Source organism: Phycodurus eques, unplaced genomic scaffold (assembly GCF_024500275.1).
Source record: "Phycodurus eques isolate BA_2022a unplaced genomic scaffold, UOR_Pequ_1.1 contig_24, whole genome shotgun sequence".
Lineage (NCBI taxonomy): Eukaryota > Metazoa > Chordata > Actinopteri > Syngnathiformes > Syngnathidae > Phycodurus > Phycodurus eques.
The window spans coordinates 171,785-198,910 of NW_026904021.1; the positions used below are offsets into that span (position 1 = coordinate 171,785).

Consider the following 27,126-nt stretch of genomic DNA (forward strand, 5'->3'; position numbering starts at 1 on the left):
AAATGGATCATTATTGGTGAGAAGAACAGTGTGGGCAGTACAATAACGAATGTAATCATGCAATATACTAGTTTTTTCATCAATGTACTTGTTATGGAGGGTTTTAGAGGTGTTTGAAGTGCTCATTCCATGTATTTTAGAAAATTCCACAAAGATGCCAACCAGTTATCACATGGCTACTTTCAGGTCTATGTGTTTTTTTTATGAATGTTTTGTAAGGTGGTTTACTAGCAACACATGCAGTCTCATTCTTACCTTTGTATCCCTCCATTTTTATTTTTTGTCCTGTGTGCAGATCTTCTGGTCGGACTGTGATTAGTTGGTCTGCATCGCGACTGAAGAGTCTTTCTTCATCCGTCGATACATGGCTGATAAAGTAGCTGCCTCACAAGAGAACAACAAAGGAGTGACGGAGGACGGCATTGAAGATGCTTTTGAGGTTTGTGTGTATTTCCATTGTTATGAGCCCTTTTATTATGGTACAGTAACCCCCCCCCCCCACACACACACACACATGCTTTAAACGTATTAAAACACACTTTTAAAAGTATTCCTTAGCACATGGTCTTACTCCGTCGTTTACAGTTAAACACCAAAATGTTCAACCAAACCATGCACTGTACATGCACAACCTTCATTAATTTCTTTCTGGTTATGTTTTGTTTAAAGACAATGCTTTTCTGAAATTCTTGACTGTTTAATTTGAATCCCAATAAAATAAAATTAAATGTGTTTCACCTGGTCCTTCATCAGAATCAGTATCAGAATCATCTTTATTTGCCAAGTATGTCCAAAAAACACACAAGGAATTTTTCTCTGGTAGTTGGAGCCGCTCTAGTACAACAGACAGTCAATTTACAGAACACTTGGAGACAGAAAGACATTGACAAAAAAAAAAAAAACAACAGTCACTGAGCAGTAAAGGGTTGCTAGTTATCTGGTAATGCCAGTACATTATTTTTTTTGGTGACAATTGTGCAAAAAGATGCAGAGTCCTCTAGCACTTAGAGCAGTTCGAATGACTAATATTGCAATAGTCCGGTGCAATGACCATTGTGCAAAGGGCGCCGAGACTTCAAGCGAGTAGTGCGATAATCTGGGACAATGTTGGTTGTGAAAATGTTACAGATACTCCTCAATCAGTGTGCAAATGGAGCAGATGCTACTCTGGCATGAGTGGCCAGGATATGCAAATAGTGCAGCATGGCGAGACAACTACAGTGAGTGCACGAGTAATACATAATTGGCCCCACAGAAATGTGACAACGAACTCGTCAAAAAATTGCCAGCATGCTGTAATGGAATTGTAGGTCAGGTGTTTAAGAAGTTGATCGCAAGAGGGAAGAAGCTGTTGGAATGTCTACTAGTTCTAGTTTGCATTGATCGGTAGCGCCTACCTGAGGGAAGGAGCTGGAAGAGCTGGTGACCGGGGTGCGGAGGGTCCGAGAGGATTTTGCACGCCCTTGTCTTAGTTCTGGCAGCGTGCCAAGTCCTCAATGGTGGGTAGGGGGGCACCGACAATCCTTTCAGCCGTTTTGATTGTCCGTTGCAGTCGGAGTTTGTCCTTTTTTGTAGCAGCACCAAACCAGACTGTGATGGAAGAACACAGGACTGATTCGATGACCGCTGTGTAGAACTGTCTCAGCAGCTCCGGTGGCAGGCCGTGCTTTCTCAGAAGCCGCAGGAAGTACATCATCTGCTGGGCCTTTTTGAGGACGGAGTTGATGTTGGTCGCCCACTTCAGGTCCTGAGAGACTGTAATTCCCAGGAACTTGAAGGTTTCGACGGTTGACACAAGGCAGCTGGACAACGTGAGGGGCAGCTGTGGTGAAGAATGCCTCCTGAAGTGCACGATCATCTCTACAGACTTGAGCGTGTTCAGCTCCAGGTGCGTTCATGTTTTCATAAAAGAATTATACCCATCTTCCAAATTCTGCCTGGGTAATCAAACATATGAGCACAACTGTGTTTTCTAATTTACTAAATAAAAGTAGGGCTGTAAATTTCGAAATAAGAGCAAGTATATTAAAAAAAGGATGACTTGTTCAAATAAGACCTTCAGAATAATTATAATACTTCGTTTTGATCATATGGGTAGAAGCAAAATCATGCATTGTAAAAATGCATTATACATAGGTAGAAGGGTTTTCCAGAATTTTTAGGTCAACTTTGGTGCGTATCATACATGGGTGCGCATTATCCATCCATCCATTTTCCAAGCCGCTTCTCCTCACTAGGGTCACGGGGGTGCTGGAGCCTATCCCAGCTGTTATCGGGCAGGAGGCGGGGTACACCCTGAACTGATTGCCAGCCAATCGCAGGGCACATACAAACAAACAACCATTCGTACTCACATTCACATCTACAGGCAATTTAGAGTCTCCAATTCCTGCATGTTTTTGGGATGTGGGAGGAAACCGGAGTGCCCGGAGAAAACCCTTCACAGATGTGTAAGTTACCCATGCCATATGCACTAACACAGCCCCATACCATCACAGATGGTGGCGTTTGAACTTTGCGTCCATACCAGTCCGGATGGTTCTTTTCCTCTTTGGCCCGGAGGACACGACGTCCACAATTTCCCAAAACAGTTTGAAATGTGGACTCGTCGGACCACTGAACACTTTTCCACTTTCCATCAGTCCATCTTAGTTGAGCTCGGGCCCAGAGAAGCCGGCAGCATTTGTGGGTGTTAATAAATGATAAATGGCTTTAATTTTAATAGTAGAGTTGCAAGTTGCACTTACGGATGTAGCGCCGAATTGTATTTACTGACATTGGTTTTCTGAAGTGTTCCTGAGCCCATGTGGTGATATCCTTTACACATTGATGTCAGTTTTTGATGCAGTGCCGCCTGAAAGACATCGACCGTCACGGGCATTCAATGTTGGTTTTTGGCTTTGCCGCTTACATGCAGTGATTTCTCCAGATTCTCTGAACCTTTTGATGATATTATGGACCGTGGATGATGAAATCCCTAAATTCCGTGCAATTGTACGTTGAATGAACCTTGTTCTTAAATTGTTCGACTATTTTCTCACGCACTTGTCCACAAAGAGGTGAACCTCGCCCCAGCTTTGCTTGTGAATAACTGAGCAATTCAGGGAAGCTCCTTTTATACCCAATCATGGCACCCACCTGTTCTCAATTCGCCTGTTCCAAACAGGGTTTGATGAGCATTCCTCAAAGTTCTGTCTTTTTTGCCACCTGTCCCAGCTTTTTTGGAATGTGTTCCGCCATAAAATTCTAAGTTAATGATTATTTGCTAAAAACAATCACGTTTATCAGTTTGAACATTACATCTTGTCTTTGTAGTGTATTCAATTAAATATAGGTTGAACATGATTTGCAAATGGCGGCACGGTGGATAACTGGTTAGAGCGTCACAGTTCTGAGGACCTGGGTTCAATCCCCGGCCCCGCCTGTGTGGAGTTTGCATGTTCTCCCTGTGCCTCCGTGGGTTTTCTCCGGGCACTCCGGTTTCCTCCCACATCCCAAAAACATGCATTAATTGGAGGCTCTAAATTGCCCGTAGGCGTGAGTGTGAGTGCGGATGGTTGTTTGTTTGTATGTGTCCTGCGATTGGCTGGCAACCAGTTCAGGGTGTACCCTGCCTCCTACCCGATAATAGCTGGCATAGGCTCCAGCACGCCCGCGACCCTTGTGAGGAGAATCGGCTCAAAAAATGGATGGATGGATGATTTGCAAATACATGTATTCTGTTTTTATTTATGTTTAACACAACGTCTCAACTTCATTGGAATTGGAGTTGTACAATGTGTCACTTTTTTTTGTTTAGGTTGACAGTAAACTTAAACTTAAGAAGCGGTAAACAGCTTAAAGCTGTTTTTTTTTTTTTTTAATGAATTGTTCACTCTCTGCCTCACTGCTGCTTGTTGTAAAGTGAGTTGAGTTCACTGGCACCACACAGCGCTCGTATCAAATTTTTGCTCGCAAGTCAAAGTATAAAAAGAGCCCAACGACAGCTCGTATCTTGAACATTTCGTAAGTCGGGTCAATCGTATGTAACCGCACTGCAGCGTGGAACAATTTTTTTTTTTTTTCCCCAACAATAATCACTGAGTTGAAACGGGCTTATTCTCCGTCCATTCTGTACATTCATAATACAATTCACCATGACATCACAACAATACTGTACGTTATTCTGGGTGGCAACAAAGCGTTCTCCATTGGCATCACTTGTCAGCAAACCCTTCCATGCCATTTGACCCAGGCAGAGCGATTGAGAACACACACAGGGTGACACGTTTGAATGAATGAGTTTCTTCTTGCGAGGTGTCTCTGATTGGCAAGTCTTCTCCTTTACCGCTGTAGTTTGAATTTGTGGTATTTATTTTTTGTGGTATCCTGCGCATTTATTCTTGAAAAACTTAAGTCGTTTCAAGTTGAAAAGACTGACACGTGTTGGAAGGCCTTCGCTCTATCCACCAGATGGCAGTGTTCCTGTATCTTTGAGAGGATTGTGTGCACGCGTGTTTCTGCGTGTGTGTGTGTGTGTGTGTGTAGGTGTGTGCGTGACTATAGTAGATGTTTGAGAGCTAGCAAATGTTCTGATTTAAACACTATAGTAATAATAAGATGGCTTTTGTATCTTCCTGCCAGATGAAGAAGGCGATTGCTTTCTATTTGACGAATGATAGGGCTACTTGTTGTTCAGCCATTGTCGGTTTACTGGGGATTTCAATAGGGTCTGACCATAGACTGTCTGCAGCCTGAGGCCTTCTCCTTTTGGTTACGTCTCTTCTCTTGGGTACGCCACCGTGTGCATATGTGGCGCCCATGTTGGGGAGGTCGTCGTTCCCATAAAAGGCAATGCATGAGAATGTGACTCACGAGGCTTACCGTTTTGTCAGCAGCAAAGTGTATGCTATCAATACACAACATTAAGACATTGACCAGTTTGGAATGACAGACGTATGTCAGTGGCTGAATAATTGCTTCAGTAACCTTTTTAATTGGCGCCATTTCTATGTCATCACAGTCAGTTGACATCTTGTAGTCAAGTCATCAATGGAGACAGCAACACTGTCGTCTAGCAGAAGGAGGGAGGGCCTTCCCACACGTGTGAATCTTCTCAAGTTGAAACCTGCGTTACGTCCATCCATCCATTTTCTGACCCGCTTCTCCTCACTCAGGTCGCAGGCGTGCTGGAGCCTATACCAGCTATCATCGGGCAGGAGGAAAGGTACAACCTGAACTGGTTGCCAGCCAATCGCAGGGCACATACAAACAAACAACCATTCACACTCACAGTCACACCTACGGGCAACTTAGAGTCTCCAATTCGGGCATGTTTTTGGGATGTGGGAGGAAACCGAAGTGCCCGGAGGAAACCCATGCAGGCACGGTGAGAACATGCAAACTCCACACAGGCGGGGTCGGGGATTGAACCCCGGTCCTCAGAACTGTGAGGCTGACGCTCTCACCAGTCATCCACCGTGCCGCCACAAATGATAAATGCACATTAAAAATGGAGGGGTATCTAGGATATATTTGTGGATCTGAAAAACACATGCAAAGAATTTTGAGCCATATGTCACCCCATAAGAAAGAAAAGATGCCTCTATATTGAAAAGTCCATCCATTTTCTATAGCACTTACTCATGAGGGTTCACATGTGAGCTGGAGATGATCCCAGCTGACATCAGGCAAGAGGTAGGGTACACACTGGACTGGTTGCCAGTCGATGGCAGGACAACTGAGCAGACAAGTCCTCCACAATGTGGTTGTAATTAAGACAATAATGCAATGATGATCATTTCGACTGGTGTACTGGACAGACAAGCTTGTTTGCATCTGGAAAGGGGAGAAAGCCGATCGTGGATGGAAGCACTTGATTGAAGGGCACAAAATGGACCTGGTGGCTTTCTAATTGTTGGTCATCAGGATTTGTTAGCTGATCAGGATGTATTTTTACACACATTGATATCATCATTCATTCAAAAAACCTCTCTCTTCATAGGAGTTGACGCGTCAAGATGCCGTTTGTCTGCAGGTGTTCAAGAAGGAAGAATAAAAGAAGAATTGTTTATGATATTGAGTTACTGTATATGTTTGTGTTTGGCATTAAATAAACTTGATATCCAGCTCTTAAATTTGCATTTCCAGTGTAATTAGTGGACTACTAGAGCAAACAGAATTAAAGAAGAAAAAAAACAGTTGATTTGATATATGGTGATTTGTTGCACATTTGTTACCCTTGGATGGACGGTAAGTGACATGTCGAATCAAGTGCCGTTATTGCTGTTATTTCATATACATTTGTAGTAGCGATGGGCACGGCAGTTCTTTTGAGTGTACTGAATCAGTTCGTTCAAAAGCTTCGTTCGCTGAATCGTTCAGTTCTTTTTCACACAATCATTCAAGTGCTTCCTCGTTCAGTTAGTGATTCATCCCTGAGGTTCACGTTCACGCAACATGTTCACTGAAGGACTATGCGTTGTTGTCACGTATTATAAACTAGGAAAGGCAGGGAGATTGAAAAAAACTAAACTTAAGCAAAGTTATCACCTACCCATCTCTCTCATCAAGCTCTCAAACACCCGGCCGAACAGATTCAAAGATACAGTATTAGATGTAGACATGTAGATGAATAAATAAACTTGTGGTGTTTGCATTACTTTTAGAAATAAACGTGATGAGAAACAAACTGATTTAAAGTATTCATTCATTCATATTCATATTTGAATGAATAATAATGCATAAGAAATAATTGTATATAATACTGTATGGCTGGTCATATTATTTAACCTTGTGCGACCATGAGGACTTTTTCTGCACAATTTGACTATGACGTTTTGAACAAAGACAAATCACTTCAAGAAAAACGCTAAAGGGTCGAAATTTGGCCACACTGTTTTGCACAAGTGAAGCTTTAAAATGCCACCATGGTCCAATTTCCAAGTCATTAGAAGTCAGGAGAGAAAGCATTAGGCCCCATGTTGTGCATACTGCCAATTTGTTTTGCCCCATTGACTCCCATTAATAATCATATTTTTCAATATACAGTAAGCCTGATGTCTTAAAATGCTTCTGCCATTATTTCTCAGTTTGTCATTGTTTTGAGAATGGGGGGAAAAAAATTCAAGTATGCAAATACATTTTCATCCATCAGGCGGCACCAGAGACTGTGCCAAAATGTTCGGGCCTCCGGGCTGCTGCGGAAATGAAGCACAAAATATACAAATTCAATCGCCAGGGGATGAAAAAAAAAAAGCTCAACATTGTGAGGGGTTGAAAGTCCCCCCCCCAAAAAACATTCCAATATGACCGATTTAGGTTAGAACGAATGCACATCTGCCTCACACTTCTGAGGACACGCGTTTAAATCCAGCCTCACCTGTGGAGTTTGCATGTTCTCCCTGTGCCTGCGTGGGTTTTCTTGCACAAAACATGGTAGGTTGATTGAACAAACCTTGAAATTTCCCGTAGGTGTGAATGGTTGTTTGTGAACAGCCTGTGTACCAAAACGATAAAACGTGGGGAAAAAAACTTTATGACTTATTGACCTTTTCAAGGCTCTAATTTCCTCATCAAATATTCCACTTTGAAATTATTTCTGAAAATATGCCAAATTTAGAGTCATGGTGACAACACAATACTGCTTTTATGGTCCATAGAGGGCATACACAATATATATATATATATATATATATATATATATATATATATATATATATTCATTCATTCATTTTCCTCCGCTTATCTGAGGTCGGGTTGCGGGGGCAGCAGCCTCAGCAGGGAAGCCCAGACTTCCCTCTACCCAGCCACTTCCTCCAGCTCTTCCGAGGGGATCCCGAGGCGTTCCCAGGCCAGCTGAGAGACATAGTCTCTCCAGCGTGTCCTGGGTCGTCCCCGGGGTCTCTTCCCGGTGCGACGTGCACAGAACACCTCACCAGGGAGGCGTCCGGGAGGCATCCTAATCAAATGCCCGAGCCACCTCATCTGGTTCCTCTCAATGCGGAGGAGCAGCGGCTTTATTCTGAGCCCCTCCCGGATGACCTAACTTCTCACCCTATCTCTAAGGGAGAGCCGGGATACCCTGCGGAGGAAACTCATTTCGGCCGCTTGTATCTGAGATCTTGTTCTTTCGGTCACGACCCCCAGCTCGTGACCATAGGTGAGGGTAGGAACGTAGATCGACCGGTAAATCGAGAGCTTCGCCTTTCATCTTAGCTCCTTCTTCCCCACAACGGACCGATACAAAGTCCGCATCATTGCAGACGCTGCACCGATCCGCCTGTCGATCTCCCATTCCATTCTTCCCTCACTTGTGAACAAGACCCCAATATATTTGAACTCCTCCACTTGGGGGAGGATCTCATCCCGGATAAGGAGAGTGCACTCCACCCTTGGTCCATCCATGGTCTCAGATTTGGAGGTGCTGATTCTCAGCCGCATCACACTCTGCTGCGAACCGATCCAGTGAGAGTTAGAGATCGTGGCCTGATGAAGCCAACAGAACCACATCATCTGTAAAAAGCAGAGATGAAATACTGAGGCCACCAAACCGGACCCCCTCTACGCCTCGGCTGCACCTCAAAATTCTGTCCATAAAAAGTACGAACAGAATCGTTGACAAAGGGCGGCAGCCTTGGTGGAGTCCAAACCTCACCGGAAATGAGTCCGACTTACTGCTGGCAATGCGGACCAAGCTCTGAGACTGGTCGTACAGGGACCGAACAGCCCGTATCAGGGGGTTCGGTACCCCATACTCCCGAAGCACCCCCCACAGGACCCCCCGAGGGACACGGTCGAACGCCTTCTCCAAGTCCACAAAACACATGTAGACTGGTTGGGCGAACTCCCATGCACCCTCGAGGACCCTGCCAAGTGTGTAGAGCTGGTCCACTGTTCCACGGCCAGGACGAAAACCACAGTGCTCCTCCTGAATCTGAGATTCAACTTCCCGACGGACACTCCTCTCCAGCACCCCTGAATAGACCTTACCAGGGAGGCTGAGGTGTGTGATCCCCCTGTAGTTGGAACACACGCTCCGGTCCCCCTTCTTAAAAAGGGGAACCACCACCACAGTCTGCCAATCCAGAGGCACTGTCCCCGATGTCCATGCGATGTTGCAGAGGTGTGTCAACCAGGACACCCCCACAACATCCAGAGCCTTGAGGAACTCCAGGCAAATCTCATCCACCCCCGCGGCCTTGCCGCCGAGGAGCTTTTTAACCACCTCGGTGACCTCAACCCCAGAGATAGGAGAGCCCACCTCAGAGAACCCAGACTCTGCTCCCTCATGGGAAGGCGTGTCGGTGGAATTGAGGAGGTCTTCGAAGTATTCTCCCCACCGGCTCACAACGTCCCGAGTCGAGGTCAGAAGCGCCCCATCCCCACTATACACAGTGTTGATGGTGCACTGCTTAACCCTCCTGGGATGCCGGATGGTGGACAACAATATCCTCGAAGCCGTCCGGAAGTCTTTCTCCATGGCCTCACCGAACTTCTCCCATGCCTGGGTTTTTGCTTCAGCGACCACCAAAGCTGCATTCCGCTTGGCCAGGGGTCATGAGTTCAATTATCACTGGGGCCTGTTGGCAATCTAAACAACTGCTATTGATTATGTGAAACAGGATAACACCAGCCAAATGCTACACTCTGCAGTTGTCATTGGAACAGCAACCATCTTCGCCTCAGTCAATACTCACAATCTCTGTACCATAAATTACCATTTTGGTCCGACTGAAGGTCAACAATGCATGAACAAGAGTAACTGTATTCCCCCAAACTGACAAATATAAAGTGCTTTTTAAACACACACCTTCTACCAGCCACTACGAGCTAATCTGGGACATATTATTCTGTGGCAACGAAATTAGTGCTTTCACCAAAATGCCAACGCTAGCCTAGACAACAACTGCTTAGATCCCTGGTATAGTAAACCAGTAACTAACTGAGCATGTAAATATGCACAATTCAAGCCATTTGTATTTCTGCTGCATCCATAGCCTTTGCTGCATTTGCATCTTTGCGCTAACTCACAACTGGGGTTTAGTATTTGTTTTATTGTTGTTATCGTTGTGTTATCGTTACGTTATTTATTTTTATTTTCTGATTCTATTGTGATTTCACTTCGACTTATTCGGCTAATGCCAGGACTTTGGGTATCGACTTTCGTGCAATATCATGTGTAAATGTGTGTTGGTAAAACAATTACATTCCTTGAAGCATTGTTTTTTCTTCACAAGCTGACAATGCACTTTTGCCCATTTTGTGGTTGTGAGCTCTTTAACCAAAATGCTAACTTTGGCCTCGCCTGTGTGGAGCTTGCATGTTCTCCCGGTTCCTGCGTGGGCCTTCACCAGGTACTGCGGTTTCCTCCCAAATTGCAAAAACATGCATGGTAGATTAATTGAAGACTATAAATTGCCCATAGCATGTGTAAATGTATTTTGGTATGACAAGTAAACAGCGAGCAACAGTATGGTTTCATGTCTTGAAAGAGTACCACAGATGCATTATTTGCCTTGTGTATGTTGATAGAAAAGTACAGAGAAGGTCAGAACGAGCTACATTGTGTCTTTGTAGAGCTAGAGAAAGATCTATGACAGAGTACCCAGAGAGCAACTCTGGTACTGCATGTGGAAGTCTGGAGTGGCAGAGATGTATGTTAGAATAATACAGGACATGTACGAGGGCAGCAGAACAGCGGTGAGGTGTGCTGTAGGTGTGACAGACGAATTTAAGGTGGCGGTGGGACTCCATCAAGGATCAGCCCTGAGCACCTTCCTGTTTGCAGTGGTGATGGATAGGCAGAGGAATAAAGATTAATAAAGATTAGCCGAAGTAAGACAAAATATATGTGCATGAATGAGAGGGGTGGTGGGGGAAGAGTGAGGCTACAGGGAGAAGAGAGGGTGGGGGACTTGAAATACTTGGGGTCAACCGTCTAGAGCAATGGTGAGTGTGGTCAGGAAGTGAAGAAACGGGTCCAAGCAGGTTGGAACGGGTGGGGGAAGGTGTCAGGTGTGTTATGTGACAGAAGAGTCTCAGAAGAGAATACCTCAAAAACCTGCAGGTCAATGTTTTGTCTCCTCGAATCAAAGCAATGTTCTTGGATTTTCAGGATTCTTGTCCTTGGATTTTCAAAATGCCGTTTGACCATGGCAACTCCCAACATCACACTCCATTGCTCTTATCCAGGCCAGCTGAGAGACATAGTCTCTCCAGCGTGTCCTGGGTCGTCCCCGGGGTCTCTTCCCGGTGCGACGTGCACAGAACACCTCACCAGGGAGGCGTCCGGGAGGCATCCTAATCAAATGCCCGAGCCACCTCATCTGGTTCCTCTCAATGCGGAGGAGCAGCGGCTTTATTCTGAGCCCCTCCCGGATGACCTAACTTCTCACCCTATCTCTAAGGGAGAGCCGGGATACCCTGCGGAGGAAACTCATTTCGGCCGCTTGTATCTGAGATCTTGTTCTTTCGGTCACGACCCCCAGCTCGTGACCATAGGTGAGGGTAGGAACGTAGATCGACCGGTAAATCGAGAGCTTCGCCTTTCATCTTAGCTCCTTCTTCCCCACAACGGACCGATACAAAGTCCGCATCATTGCAGACGCTGCACCGATCCGCCTGTCGATCTCCCATTCCATTCTTCCCTCACTTGTGAACAAGACCCCAATATATTTGAACTCCTCCACTTGGGGGAGGATCTCATCCCGGATAAGGAGAGTGCACTCCACCCTTGGTCCATCCATGGTCTCAGATTTGGAGGTGCTGATTCTCAGCCGCATCACACTCTGCTGCGAACCGATCCAGTGAGAGTTAGAGATCGTGGCCTGATGAAGCCAACAGAACCACATCATCTGTAAAAAGCAGAGATGAAATACTGAGGCCACCAAACCGGACCCCCTCTACGCCTCGGCTGCACCTCAAAATTCTGTCCATAAAAAGTACGAACAGAATCGTTGACAAAGGGCGGCAGCCTTGGTGGAGTCCAAACCTCACCGGAAATGAGTCCGACTTACTGCTGGCAATGCGGACCAAGCTCTGAGACTGGTCGTACAGGGACCGAACAGCCCGTATCAGGGGGTTCGGTACCCCATACTCCCGAAGCACCCCCCACAGGACCCCCCGAGGGACACGGTCGAACGCCTTCTCCAAGTCCACAAAACACATGTAGACTGGTTGGGCGAACTCCCATGCACCCTCGAGGACCCTGCCAAGTGTGTAGAGCTGGTCCACTGTTCCACGGCCAGGACGAAAACCACAGTGCTCCTCCTGAATCTGAGATTCAACTTCCCGACGGACACTCCTCTCCAGCACCCCTGAATAGACCTTACCAGGGAGGCTGAGGTGTGTGATCCCCCTGTAGTTGGAACACACGCTCCGGTCCCCCTTCTTAAAAAGGGGAACCACCACCACAGTCTGCCAATCCAGAGGCACTGTCCCCGATGTCCATGCGATGTTGCAGAGGTGTGTCAACCAGGACACCCCCACAACATCCAGAGCCTTGAGGAACTCCAGGCAAATCTCATCCACCCCCGCGGCCTTGCCGCCGAGGAGCTTTTTAACCACCTCGGTGACCTCAACCCCAGAGATAGGAGAGCCCACCTCAGAGAACCCAGACTCTGCTCCCTCATGGGAAGGCGTGTCGGTGGAATTGAGGAGGTCTTCGAAGTATTCTCCCCACCGGCTCACAACGTCCCGAGTCGAGGTCAGAAGCGCCCCATCCCCACTATACACAGTGTTGATGGTGCACTGCTTAACCCTCCTGGGATGCCGGATGGTGGACAACAATATCCTCGAAGCCGTCCGGAAGTCTTTCTCCATGGCCTCACCGAACTTCTCCCATGCCTGGGTTTTTGCTTCAGCGACCACCAAAGCTGCATTCCGCTTGGCCAGGGGTCATGAGTTCAATTATCACTGGGGCCTGTTGGCAATCTAAACAACTGCTATCTATTATGTGAAACAGGATAACTCCACCCAACTGCTACACTCTGCAGTTGTCATTGGAAGAGCAACCTTCTTCTCCTCAGTCAATACTCACAATCTCTGTACCATAAATTACCATTTTGGTCCAACTGAAGGTCAACAATGCATGAACAAGAGTAACTGTATTCCCCCAAACTGACAAATATAAAGTGCTTTTTAAACACACACCTACTACTAGCCACTACGAGCTAATCTGGGACATATTATTCTGTGGCAACGAAATTAGCGCTTTCACCAAAATGCCAACGCTAGCCTCGACAACAAGTGCTTAGATCCCTGGTATAGTAAACCAGTAACTAAATGAGCATGTAAATATGCACAATTCAAGCCTCATACATTTGTATTTCTGCTGCATCCACAGCCTTTGCTGCATTTGCATCTTTGCGCTAACTCACAACTGGGGTTTAGCATTTGTTTTATTGTTGTTATCGTTGTGTTATCGTTACGTTATTTATTTTTATTTTCTGATTCTATTGTGATTTCACTTCAAGACTTATTCGGCTTATGCCAGGACTTTGGGTATCGAATTTCGTGCAATATCATGTGTAAATGTGTGTTGGTAAAACAATTAAATTCCTTGAAACCTTGTTTTTTCTTCACAAGCTGACAATGCACTTTTGCCCACTTAGTGGTTGTGAGCTCTTTAACCAAAATGCTAACTTTGGCCTCACCTGTTTGGAGCTTGCATGTTCTCCCGGTTCCTGCGTGGGCCTTCACCAGGTACTCCGTTTTCCTCCCACATTGCAAAAACATGCATGATAGATTAATTGAAGACTATAAATTGCCCATAGCATGTGTAAATGTGTGTTGGTATGACAAGTAAACAGCGAGCAACAGTATGGTTTCATGTCTTGAAAGAGTACCACAGATGCATTATTTGCCTTGTGTATGTTGATAGAAAAGTACAGAGAAGGTCAGAACGAGCTACATTGTGTCTTTGTAGAGCTAGAGAAAGATCTATGACAGAGTACCCAGAGAGCAACTCTGGTACTGCATGTGGAAGTCTGGAGTGGCAGAGATGTATGTTAGAATAATACAGGACATGTACGAGGGCAGCAGAACAGCGGTGAGGTGTGCTGTAGGTGTGACAGACGAATTTAAGGTGGCGGTGGGACTCCATCAAGGATCAGCCCTGAGCACCTTCCTGTTTGCAGTGGTGATGGATAGGCAGAGGAATAAAGATTAATAAAGATTAGCCGAAGTAAGACAAAATATATGTGCATGAATGAGAGGGGTGGTGGGGGAAGAGTGAGGCTACAGGGAGAAGAGAGGGTGGGGGACTTGAAATACTTGGGGTCAACCGTCTAGAGCAATGGTGAGTGTGGTCAGGAAGTGAAGAAACGGGTCCAAGCAGGTTGGAACGGGTGGGGGAAGGTGTCAGGTGTGTTATGTGACAGAAGAGTCTCAGAAGAGAATACCTCAAAAACCTGCAGGTCAATGTTTTGTCTCCTCGAATCAAAGCAATGTTCTTGGATTTTCAGGATTCTTGTCCTTGGATTTTCAAAATGCCGTTTGACCATGGCAACTCCCAACATCACACTCCATTGCTCTTATCCTGCCTTTGACTAGTCTAAAACCCAAGGCCTCATAGCTCAGCCGTTAGATCACTGGTCTTGTAAACCAGGGGTTGTGAGTTCAATTCTCAGTTGCACCTGTTGGCAATCTAAACAGCTGCAATATATTAGGTGAAACAAGATAACTCCACCCAACTGATACACTGTGCAGTTGTCATTGGAACAGCAACCTTCTTCTCCTCAGTAAATACTCACAATCTCTGTGCCATAAATTACCATTTTGGCCCAACTGAAGGTCAACAATGCATGAACAAGAGTAACTGTATTTTTTTAACTGTGCTTTTTAAACATACACCTTCTACTACCCACTACGAGCTAATCTGGGACATATTATTCTGTGGCAACGAAATTAGCGCTTTCACCAAAATGCCAACGTGAGCCGAGACAACAAGTGCTTCGATCCCTGGTATAGTAAACCAGTAACTAAATGAGCATTTAAATATCATGCACAATTCAAGCCTCATACATTTGTATTTCTGCTGCATCTTTGCGCTAACTCACAACTGGGGCTTAGCATTTGTTATATTGTTGTTATCGTTGTGTTATCGTTACGTTATTTATTTTTATTTTCTGATTCTATTGTGATTTCACTTCATCTTATTCGGCTAATGCCAGGACATTGGGTCTCGAATTTCGTGCAATATCATGTGTAAATGTGTGTAGGTAAGACAATTCCTTCAAACCTTGTTTCTTAACAAGCTGACAATGCAGTTCTGCCCACTTTGTTGTTGTTAGCTCGTTAACCAAAATGCTAACTTAGGCCTCGCCTGTATGGAGCTTGCATGGTCTCCCGGTGCCTGCGTGGGCCTTCAACAGGTATTCCGGTTTCCTCTCACATCGCAAAAACATGCATGGTAGGTTAATTGAAGACTATAAATTGCCCATAGCATGTGTAAATGTGTGTTGGAATGACAATTAAATTCCTTAAAACCTTTTTTCTAAACAAGCTGACAATGAATTTGCCCACTGTGTTTGTTAGCTAGTGTTAAGGACGTAATATAATGTCAATGTTCAATAGATCATGGAACCTTCAATCGTCCCTTGCGTGTTCGTTTTCTTTGTCCAAAAAGAGTGGAAAAAATAAGACACCAACATGCTGAGTCTCAGGGTGCATTCAATCAACTGTACACCAGAGTGCAGGTTCATTGAATGACACACCTTGTTTATTTGAACTAACTCCTTTTATACACCTCAGAAGGTTTCGTTATGACTGTTCAGCAGAAGGTTTTGATATATGTTTAGCAGAAGGTACCTCTGGCCTTGGATGTTATCAGAAAAGGGGGAGTCACCTTAAAACCATCATCCTTCAGTAATCTAAACTCCTACAAAACTTAATAATGTATTACCCTAGTGTTTTGGAAACGGAACTTAATTGTTTTTTTTCCATTTTGGTCCTACTGAAGGTCAACAATGCATGAACAAGAGTAACTGTATTCCCCCAAACTGACAAATACAAAGTGCTTTTTAAACACACACTTTCACCAGGTACACTGGTTTCCTTCCACATCTCAAAAACATGCAGGGTTGGTTAATTGAAGACTCCAAATTGCCCATAGCATGTTTAAATGTGTGTTGATATGACAATTAAATTCTTTAAAACCTTTTTTCTAAACAAGCCGACAAATGCCGTGTTTGTTAGCTAGTTAACCAAAATGGTAACTCTAGTGTGAAAAGCAAGGCCTCATAGCTCAGTGGCTAGAGCACTGGTCTAGTAAACCAGGAATTGTGAGTTCAACTCTCACTGAGGCCAGAAGTCTAGTTTCACATTTGTTATACATGATGCGAGCCAAGGTGGGAAACCAGCTTTCTGGATTGTCATTTTGAGCGTGTCAAAAGCCATTACGTACTCTGTCATCCCTTGCTAACCACCCATGAGCACTGTGGTTAACAAGCTGATCACAGACATTTCCAAGCTTTGCTCTTCCTTTTTGTAAAATTAGGTGATAGCTCGGGCTCTCCTATCTCTGGGGTTGAGGTCACCGAGGTGGTTAAAAAGCTCCTCGGTGGCAAGGCCCCAGGGGTGGATGAGATTCGCCTGGAGTTCCTCAAGGCTCTGGATGTTGTAGGGCTGTCCTGGTTGACACGCCTCTGCAACATCGCATGGACATCGAGGACAGTGCCTCTGGATTGGCAGACTGGGGTGGTGGTCCCCATTTTTTAAGAAGGGGGACCGGAGGGTGTGTTCCGACTACAGGGGGATCACACTCCTCAGACTCCCTGGTAAGGTCTATTCAGGGGTGCTGGAGAGGAGGGTCCGTCAGGAAGTTGAATCCCAGATTCAGGAGGAGCATTGTGGTTTTCGTCCTGGTCGTGGAACAGTGGACCAGCTCTACACCCTTGGCAGGGCCCTCGAGGGTGCATGGGAGTTCGCCCAACCAGTCTACATGTGTTTTGTGGACTTGGAGAAGGCGTTCGACCGTGTCCCTCGGGTGGTCCTGTGGGGGTGCTTCGGGAGTATGGGGTACCAAACCCCCTGATACGGGCTGTTCGGTCCCTGTACGACCGGAGTTAGAGTTTGGTCTGCATATCCGGCAGTAAGTCGCACTTGTTTCCGGTGAGGGTTGGACTCCGCCAAGGCTGCCCTTTGTCACCAATTCTGTTCATAACTTTTATGGACAGAATTTCAAGGCGTAGCCGAGGCGTGGAGGGGGTCCGGTTTGGTGGCCTCAGTATTACATCTGTGCTTTTTGCAGATGATGTGGTTCTGTTGGCTTCATCAAACCGTGACCTCCAACTCTCATTGGAGCAGTTCGCAGCCGAGTGTGAAGCGGCTGGGATGAGAATCAGCCCCTCCAAATCTGAGACCATGGTCCTCAGTCGGAAAAGGGTGGCGTGCCCTCTCCAGGTCGGGGATGAGATCCTGCCCCAAGTGGAGGAGTTCAAGTATCTTGGGGTCTTGTTCACGAGTGAGGGAAGAATGGAACGGGAGATCGACAGGCGGATCGGTGCAGCATCTGCAGTGATGCGGACTTTGTATCGATCCGTTGTGGTCAAGAAGGAGCTAAGCCGGAAGGCGAAGCTCTCGATTTACCGGTCGATCTACGTTCCTACCCTCACCTATGGTCACAAGCTGTGGGTTGTGACCGAAAGAACGAGAGCCCGGATACAAGCGGCCGAAATGAGTTTCCTCCGCAGGGTGTCCGGGCTCTCCCTTAGAGATAGGGTGAGAAGCTCGGTCATCCGGGAGGATCTCAGAGTAGAGCCGTTGCTCCTTCACATCGAGAGGAGCCAGATTAGGTGGCTGGGGCATCTAATTCAGATGCCTCCCGGACGCCTCCCTGGTGAGGTCTTCCGGGCACGTCCCACCGGGAGGAGACCCCGGGGACGACCCAGGACACACTGGAGAGACTACATCCTTCGGCTGGCCTGGGAACACCTCTGGATCCCCCGGAAGAGATGGATGAAGTGGCTGGGGAAAGGGAAGTCTGGGGGTCCCTGCTCAAGCTACTGCCCCCGCGACCCGACCTCGGATAAGAGGTAGTCGATGGATGGATGGATGGATGGATAGGTGATAGCTCATGAGATAAAATGCTAACAGAAGGTCTCATATCTCAGGGGCGAGAGCACTGGTCTTGTAAACCAGGGGTCATGATTTCAATTCTCACTGAGGCCTACCACCCAGATACAGATCCAATGTTTATGCTAACCATTCTTGAGTTGTGGTTTCTTTGTATTCTAATGGATATTTATTGAGAATTACAATCGTTCAGTCGAATAGAGCAGTTTTTAAAGGGCAATTTCAGAAACAAAAAAAGGAGACAGTGAAAAGGTAGCTAAATAATATAGGAAAATAAGACAACAAAAGATCAAACTCTAGCTGTTAACAAGATGAGGAAAGTAATCGTGTGCAATTACGCAGAATCGAGTGTTGTATGGGGCATTTCTTCTCCACCCTGTGAGGTAAGGATACAACAATATAGGACGGAATTGGACAGGACAGGGACAGGAGTGGAAGCCTGCAGGACAGAGGGGCGTGGACCCGGCTGTACAACTGAAGTGTGGTGGGAGTGGCTATGTAAATTATAAACATCTACAGGACCAGAGTGTTAGCGAGGGGCTACCCAAGAAATTCGCATAGTTCTCAGTCATTTGTTGAAGATGCCTGAGGAATGGAGGAAAAGTGTGCTGGTGCCCATTTTTAAGAACAAAGGTGTTGTGCAGAGCTGTGGGAACTATAGAGGAAAAAAGTTGATGAGCAACACAATGAAGTTATGGCAGAGAAGTATGTTTGAATAACACAGGACATGTACGAGGGCGGCAGAACAGCGGTGAGGTGTGCTGTAGGTGTGACAGACGAATTTAAGGTGGAGGTGGGACTGCATCAGGGTTCAGCCCTGAGCAACTTCCTGTTTGCAGTGGTGATGGATAGGCTGACAGAAGAGGTTAGACTGGAATCCCCGTGGACCGTGATGTTTGCAGATGATATTGTGATCTGCAGTGAAAGCAGGGAGCAGGTGGAGGAACAGTTAGAAAGATGGAGGCATGCACTGGAAAGCAGAGGAATGAAGATTAGCCGAAGTAAGACAGAATATATGTGCATGAACGAGAAGGGTGGTGGGGGAAGAGTGAGGCTACAGGGAGAAGAGATAGCAAGGGTGGAGGACTTGAAATACTTGGGGTCAACCGTCGAGAGCAATGGTGAGTGTGGTCAGGAAGTGAAGAAACGGGTCCAAGCAGGTTGGAACGGGTGGAGGAAGGTGTCAGGTGTGTCATGTGACAGAAGAGTCTCTGCTTGGATGAAGGGCAAAGTTTATAAAATATGGGTGTGGCCAACCATGTACGGGTGGCACTGAATTTTGTAAACACTTTGGTGTTAGCACATGAGCTAATTTCATAACAGAAGGTCTTGTAGCTCAGGGGGTAGAACAATGGTCTTGTAAATCCGGCTTCGTGAGTTCAATTCTCGCTGGGCCTACCACCCAAATACAGATTCTGTGCTTATGCTAACCATTCTTGACTTGGTAGTGTACGTTCTGTGGACAGTTTTGCTGAACATACTAAGGCATCATTTTGCAGCCCTGATGTCAGTCCCCCCATGCTAAGTCATCCCTGCATTATGAGGTTTTCTCAAGTACAAATAACCATATACTGGAACTATCATTCACTATTTGCAAGCACTCCCACCCAACCCATTTCCTCAGCCCTGGTCTTGTAAACCAGGGGTCGTGATTTCAACTCTCACTGGGGCCAGATGACAAGTTATATGGTTTATGGGCTGTAATGCGGATGTTGGTATAGGTACTTCAATGTATCAGTAATCTTCTGTCTTCGTTAGTGCTGTGTTGGCTTGTTCACCGAAAGGATTCCGCGAGACCAAAGAGTGAGGCCTCTTGCCTCAGTAGTACGAGCCATGTGGTTGGGTTAACCAAGAAAATATACTGGAAACAGTGATGTAGTTGTCCTGAGAATACCTCAAAAACCTGCAGGTCAATGTTTTGTCTCCTCCAATCAAAGCAATGTTCTTGGATTTTCAGGATTGTTGTCCTTGGATTTTCAAAATGCTGTTTGACCATGGCAACTACCAACATCACACGCCATTGCTCTTATCCTGCCTTTGACTAGTCTAAAACCCAAGGCCTCATATCTCAGCTGTTAGAACACTGGTCTTGTAAACCAGGGGTCATGAATTCAATTTTCACTGGCACCTGTTGGCAATCTAAAACTGCAATATATTATGTGAAACAGGATAACTCCACCCAACTGTGACACTCTGCAGTTGTCATTAGGTGACTAACATCAACTCTGTCCTCAAAAAGGCCCAGCAGAGGATGTACTTCCTGCGTCTTCTGAGAAAGCATGGCCTGCCACCGGAGCTGCTGAGACAGTTCTACACAGCGGTAATCGAATCAGTCCTATGTTCTTCCATCACAGTATGGTTCGGTGCTGCTACAAAAAAGGACAAGCTCCGACTGGACAATCAAAACTGCTGAAAGGATTGTCGGTACCCCCCTATCCACCATTGAGGACTTGCACGCTGCCAGAACTAAGACAAGGGCGTGCAAAATCCTCTCGGACCCTCCGCACCCTGGTCACAAGCTCTTCCAGCTCCTTCCCTCAGGTAGGCGCTATCGATCAATGCAAACTAGAACTCGTAGACATTCCAACAGCTTCTTCCCTCTTGCGATGAACTTCTTAAACACCTAACCTATAATTCCATTACAACAAGCTGGCAATTTTTTTTTTTATTTTTTATTTTTTTGACTGAGTTCGTTGTCACATTTCTGTGGGGCCAATTATGTATTACTCGTGCACTCACTGTAGTTGTCTCGCCATGCTGCACAATTTGCATATACTGGCCACTCATGCCAGAGTAGCATCTGCTCCATTTGCACACTGTGAGGAGTATCTGCAACATTTGCACAACCAACATTGTCCCAGATTATCGCACTACTCGTCACTTTAAACCGCATACACTCCTTGAAGTCTCAGCGACCCTTGCACAATGGTCATTGCACCGGTCTATTGCAATATTAGTCATTCGAACTGCTCTAAGTGCTAGAGGACTCTGCATCTTTTTGCACAATTGTTTTTTGTCAATGTCTTTGTCTCCAAAGTGTTCTGTAAATTGACTGTCTGTTGTACTAGAGCGGCTCCAACTACCGGAGACAAATTCCTTGTGTGTTTTGGACATACTTGGCAAATAAAGATGATTCTGATTCTGATTCTGAACAGCAACCATTTTCTCCTCAGTCAATACTCACAATCTCTGTACCATAAATTACCATTTTGGCCATCTTGAAAGTCAACAATGCATGAACAAGAGTAACTGTATTCCCCCAAACTGACAAATACAAAATGCTTTTTAAACACACACCTACTACTCGCCACTACGAGCTAATCAGGGACATATTATTCTATGGCAACGAAATTAGCGCTTTTCCAAAAATGCCAACACTAGCCGAGACGTATTTAGTACTTAGATCCCTGGTATAGTAAACCTATAGTAAACCAGTAACTAAATGAGCATGTAAATATCATGCACAATTCAAGCCATTTGTATTTCTCTTGCATCCACAACCTTTGCTGCATTTGCATCTTTGCGCTAACTCACAACTGGGGTTTAGCATTTGTTTTATTGTTGTTATCGTGTTATCGTTACGTTATTTATTTTTATTTTCTGATTCTATTGTGATTTCACTTCGACTTATTCGGATAATGCCAGGACTTTGGGTATCGAATTTCGTGCAATATCATGTGTAAATGTGTGTTGGTAAGACAATTAAATTCCTTGAAACCTTTTTTCTAAACAAGCCAACAATGCAAATGCCTTGTGGTTGTTAGGTCGTTAACCAAAATGGTAACTCTAGCATGAAAAGAAAGACCTCATAGCTCAGTGCCTAGAGCACTGGTCTCGTAAACCAGGGGTCGTGATTTCAATTCTCACTGAGGCCAGAAGTTTAGTTTCACATTTGTAATACATGACGCTAGCCAAGGTAGAAAACCAGCTCTTCTGAATAGTCAATTTGAGCATGTCAAATGCAATGACGTACTCTGTCATCCTTTGCTAACCTACCATTAGCACTATGGTTAACAAGCTGATCATAGACATTTCCAACCCTTGCACTTCATTTTGTAAAATTCGGTAAAAGTTCATGAGCTAAAATGCTAACAGAAGGTCTCATATCTCAGGGGCAAGAGCACTGATCTTGTAAACCAGGGGTCGTGATTTCAATTCTCACTAGGGCCTTGCACCCAGATACAGATTCAATGTTTATGCTAACAATTCTTGAGTTGTGGTTTCTTTGTATTCTAATGGATATTTATTGAGAATTACAATCGTTCAGTTGAATAGAGCAAAGTTTGTGAAGGGCAATTTCAGAAACAAAAAAAGAGACAGAGTGAAAAGGTAGCTAAATAATAGAGGAAAAGATGACAACAAAAGACAAAACTCTCTCTAGCTGTTAACAAGATGAGGAAAGTAATCTCGTACAATGACACAGAATCGAGTGTTGTATGGGGCAGTTGTGCTACCCCCTGTGAGGGAAGGATACAACAAGATAGGACAGGACTGGACAGGACAGGGATAGGAGTGGAAGCATGCAGGACAGGGGGTCATGGAACCGGCTGTACAACTGAAGTGTGGCGGGAGTGGCTATGTAAATTATAAAAATCTACAGGACCAGAGTGTAAGTGAGGGGCTACCCAAGAAATTCACATAGTTCTCAGTCATTTGTCGAAGATGCCTGAGGAATGGAGGAAAAGTGTGCCGGTCCCAATTCTTAAGAACAAAGGTGATGTGCAGAACTGTGGGAACTGTAGAGGAATAAAGTTGATGAGCCACACAATGATGTTATGGGAAAGAGTAGTGGAGGCTAGACTCAGGACAGAAGTGAGTATTTGCGAGCAACAGTATGGTTTCATGACTAGAAAGAGTAGCACATTATTTGCTTTGAGGATGTTGATGGAAAAGTAGAGAGCAGGTCAGAAGGAGCTACATTATGTCTTTGTAAATTCAACCGGAGGAGGAGGTGCCAGCCATGAGGCCTGTTAGTGTTTCAGCTAATGTACTTACAACACCTCATTTTGCAAAATGAAACTTCATGTATTCTGAGATTTAAGTCGACAAAAGGTTGGAAATGTCTGTCGTCAGCTTATTCGCAAGGGATGAAAGCGTACCTGATGATTTTTGACACACTCAAAATGACCATGCAGACACCCACATTCCAACTGTGGATAGCATCATGAATTGCAACTGCGAAAATTGACTTCAGGCCTCAGTTAGAATGGACCTCACAAGCAATGGTTTACTAAACCAGTGATCTAACCACTGAGCTACAAGGCTTTCTTGTGCTGGATAGACTTAGCGTATTCGTTAAGGAGCTAATTTATCTGTCACTGCGGCATGGTTAGCACATCTCCCTCACAGTTCTGAGGACGGGTTCAAATCTGGCCTCGCCTGTGCGAGTTTGTATGTTCTCCCCATGAGCCACGTGGTCCTGCAACGCTATCCACCATGCCGCCTTCGACACCACCTGCTCCAGCAACTAGAAAAATTCGCCATCACCCAGGCCGACCTCAGCGGAATCCCCAGACATCCAAAGCGTTTTGTCGGGGGCTTACTCATTGTTTAGCATAGGAACCTCCACGGTTAACGGCATCAGCTTAAACACGGTTAAGAAACAGATTGGGGCGCTCCGAACTGAAATTCCTAACATTTGACGCAGTATGGAGAGACAAACCGCTAACTTCCAATCGTTAGGCGAGACACTCGAGGGCACTATCCTTGTCCTCAACACTACAGTGTCATCCTGCACCAAACTAGACAGCTGCTGTCGGTGGTTCAAACGGATTATGCTCAAACACATCCATCCATCCATTTTCTGAGCCACTTCTCCTCACTAGGGTCGCGGGCGTGCTGCAGCCTATCCCAGCTATCATCGGGCAGGAGGCGGGGTATACACTGAACTGGTTGCCAGCCAATCGCAGGGCACATACAAACAAACAAGCATTCGCACTCACATTTACCCCTCTTCTCCTAAAAAAAAAAAAAAAAAAAAGACTTTTTTTTCAGCGGTGCGTGTCCACTCCTGTGTATTAAAATAATAAATTGAGTAATCAAAAAGGAGTTGAAGTTTTTCAGCTTTGATATGCTGATGTGCTTCTATTTGAATTCAAAAGATGTATTACAAATGCAGTGGCATGGTGGCCTACTGGTTAGAGTGTTCTGAGGGTCCTCACAGTTCTGAGGACCCGGGTTCAATCCCAGTTCAGCGTGTATGCTCTATTCTGTCTCCAAAGCATTGACAGCCGCACAGGCGCTGTCCCATTTGCTCCTCTTTTGTGTGTTGTTAACGCTGGAGGACAGTGTGCCAAAGATGATTTTCTTGCGTGCCTCTACTTCATTGAGCAACTTCACATTCAGAAAAATAATTTTTCTTCATTACCTTGCTCATTTTCCTTTCTTTCTGATCATGCAGAGATCGGCATCTCAGGTGCAGGGTTCATTTAAATGTGATTAGCATATTCAAATGTGGGCGCGGACAGGGAGGAGTCGGCGACTCCAACATGCATATGTAATAGTTCATGCCTCTTTTTAACAGATATGTGATTAGAGAAAGCAACAGCATATGTAATAGTTCATGCCTCTTTTTAACAGATATGTGATTAGAGAAAGCAACAGAATTTCAAAGATCTGCCCAGCTCGGTGTCCCGTGTGGTCTAACTGTGGGGAAAAAACTTGGCCAAAGTACAGCCGCCCCCATCCCTCCCCCAGTCTCGCGGGCCACTCCAGATTTTAATGCACCACACCACTCAGGGGGCACTTATACACAGAGTATGGCCAATGACCTTCAGTCAGGGATCTGGCAGTCATCGTAGTGCTACTGAGGCCGGGCCCCTCGGGCTGCATGGCTGCTGGCCGTGGGGGCTCCCCTCTCATGCCCCGTAGCTGCTCTCTGGGTTCCCACCCTCCTTATCGTACCATTTGCAGAGGATGACAAATATATGCCTCTGAGTATTGTTATATTATCTGTCTACATCGGTTGCTCCACCGTCTGTATTCAGATATTGTACTGGTTCAGGTCCAGGGAGAGATCCAGACAAATATATGCCTCTGAGTATTGTTATATTATCTGTCTACATCGGTTGCTCCACCGTCTGTATTCAGATATTGTACTGGTTCAGGTCCAGGGAGAGATCCAGGAGATTGTGAAGACTGGACTCTGGGTTGGTGACTGCTTCATCTTCACAAGCTCTGTGAACAGACTCAACTACGTTGTCGGGGGAGAGATTGTCACGATTGCTCACTTGGACAGGTCAGATATTTATGATTGCATTCAAGTCACCTTAAACTTATTTTCAAGTCAGCTCCAGTTGTATGTAAAGTTATAGCAGAACACAGAAATGAGCCATCATTTAAGATGTTCCCTCTCCGTGCAGAACCATGTATTGACTGGGTTACATCCCCAAAGATAACAGTCTCTACCTGGGAGACAAGGAGCTCAACATCGTCAGCTACGCCCTGCTCGTCTCAGTCCTTGAGGACCAGACTGCTGCCATGAGAAGGGACTTTGGAGTGGCTGACAAGGAGCTTCCCACAATATCTAAAGAGCAACGGACCAGAGTGGCCCACTTCCTGGAAAAACAAGTCTGAACTTAGTTCATTATTGGCCTGTCATTACACATTCTTTGATTCCTAGTTGTTCGACCGATTGATGGCTTCCTCTGTGCTTATTAGTTTTTTTTTTGTCTTCTGGGTCTCCAGGGTTTCAAGCAGCAGGTGTTAGCACTGTTGACAGACTCTGAGCACAGGTTTGAGGTGGCCTTGCAGCTGGGAGAATTGAAGCTTGCCTACCAGTGGACGGGAGAAGCAGAGGTAACTTGAGTCCTTTTTTAAGAATACAGTGGTGCCTTGAGTACAGTTCATTTAGTGACCATGTTCGTAAGTTCACATACTTGTATCTCAAATCATCTTTCAATATTACATCTCTTCAGTCATCTTTCCACAAATTAACGAAAATTCCATCAATACATGCATGTCTCTCTGAAAATATATTTTTTTTTAATGTGGAGTCAAAATAAATTTTGACATATTTTTTTTGCTTCAATTTAATGGACATTGTGCCTGTTCTGGTGTTTGCACCACGGCCACCTAGGAGCAGTATAATTCAGACATACGGATATATTGTCCATGGTGCCAGTCAAAACTCAGTAAACTGCAGTAATATCAGTCATTCGTTGCATAGGATGAATCATATATGCCTGCGAGTAAAGGAAGTCCTCGATTTACGAACGAGTTCCTACGCTGGCGACGTAACACGAATTTCTGTGTAAGTCGGCTTTCACCGTTAGTCGAAAGTTGACTCGTTGAAATTTACGGCGAAATACTTCTGTGATGGGTATTGTCCCACGTGATTGTGACAGCAAGCTCAGTGTGTGTGGGCGTGTGCGTCGATGTGTGAGTGAGACGGGACTGCGCAGGCATCGTCCGGCGGGACTGTGAAGGAGCAAGGAGTGCACGGAGGTGCGAGTGTGTGGAGTGATGGCGACCAGGGAAGAGTAGCGATTAGCGGAGGACTCGTTGACGTTGAATGTGCAGAGGAGCTAATAAAGCCATTAAAGCAGCAAATCGGAGCTTTATGCCTTTATTGTTGCCGCCACCCAGCTGAGGGGAAACTACAACATGGCCTTCATGACCTTCCTGCCGGGGAATTAAGTACCCCATGTGACAGAAGACTGAATGGTCCGAAGTTTGCGGTGAAAGTCAATGGTGTAACTGTTGTTCTGTCATCATTTCCACACAGACTGGATCAATGTTTGGAGCTTCTGATCAGAACCAACCGCCTACCCAAAGCTGCTATGCTGGCTCGCACGTACCTGCCCAGCCAGGTGTCCCGTGTGGTCAAACTGTGGCGAGAAAACTCAGATTAATAACATTTAACAAACAGTTAGTGCATCATAAATTAATGGTTCAATTAATTGTGCTGCTTCTTCTGGTGTGCCTCGCTTGGTTACTGAGAGACGGTATAATATAATGATGCAACGAATATTTTGCCGCTGAACATTTTCGGACTCTGCATTTTTGGGTTTTGTGCCGAAAGACTGAAATGAAACGGCAGAAACAGGATGTGGTTATGACTCAAGCAAAAAC

The 27,126-nt window shown here is 45.5% G+C and overlaps 1 non-coding gene and 1 pseudogene across 1 annotated transcript; both read left to right on the top strand.

Annotated features, from left to right (window-relative positions):
* The window catches only part of LOC133398152 (coatomer subunit beta'-like), a 101,646-nt pseudogene that overhangs the window by 23,961 nt on the left and 50,559 nt on the right, over nt 1–27,126 (top strand).
* Nucleotides 16,215–16,287, top strand: trnat-agu (transfer RNA threonine (anticodon AGU)). The gene has a single exon. It is a non-coding gene; the product is annotated as a tRNA-Thr (tRNA).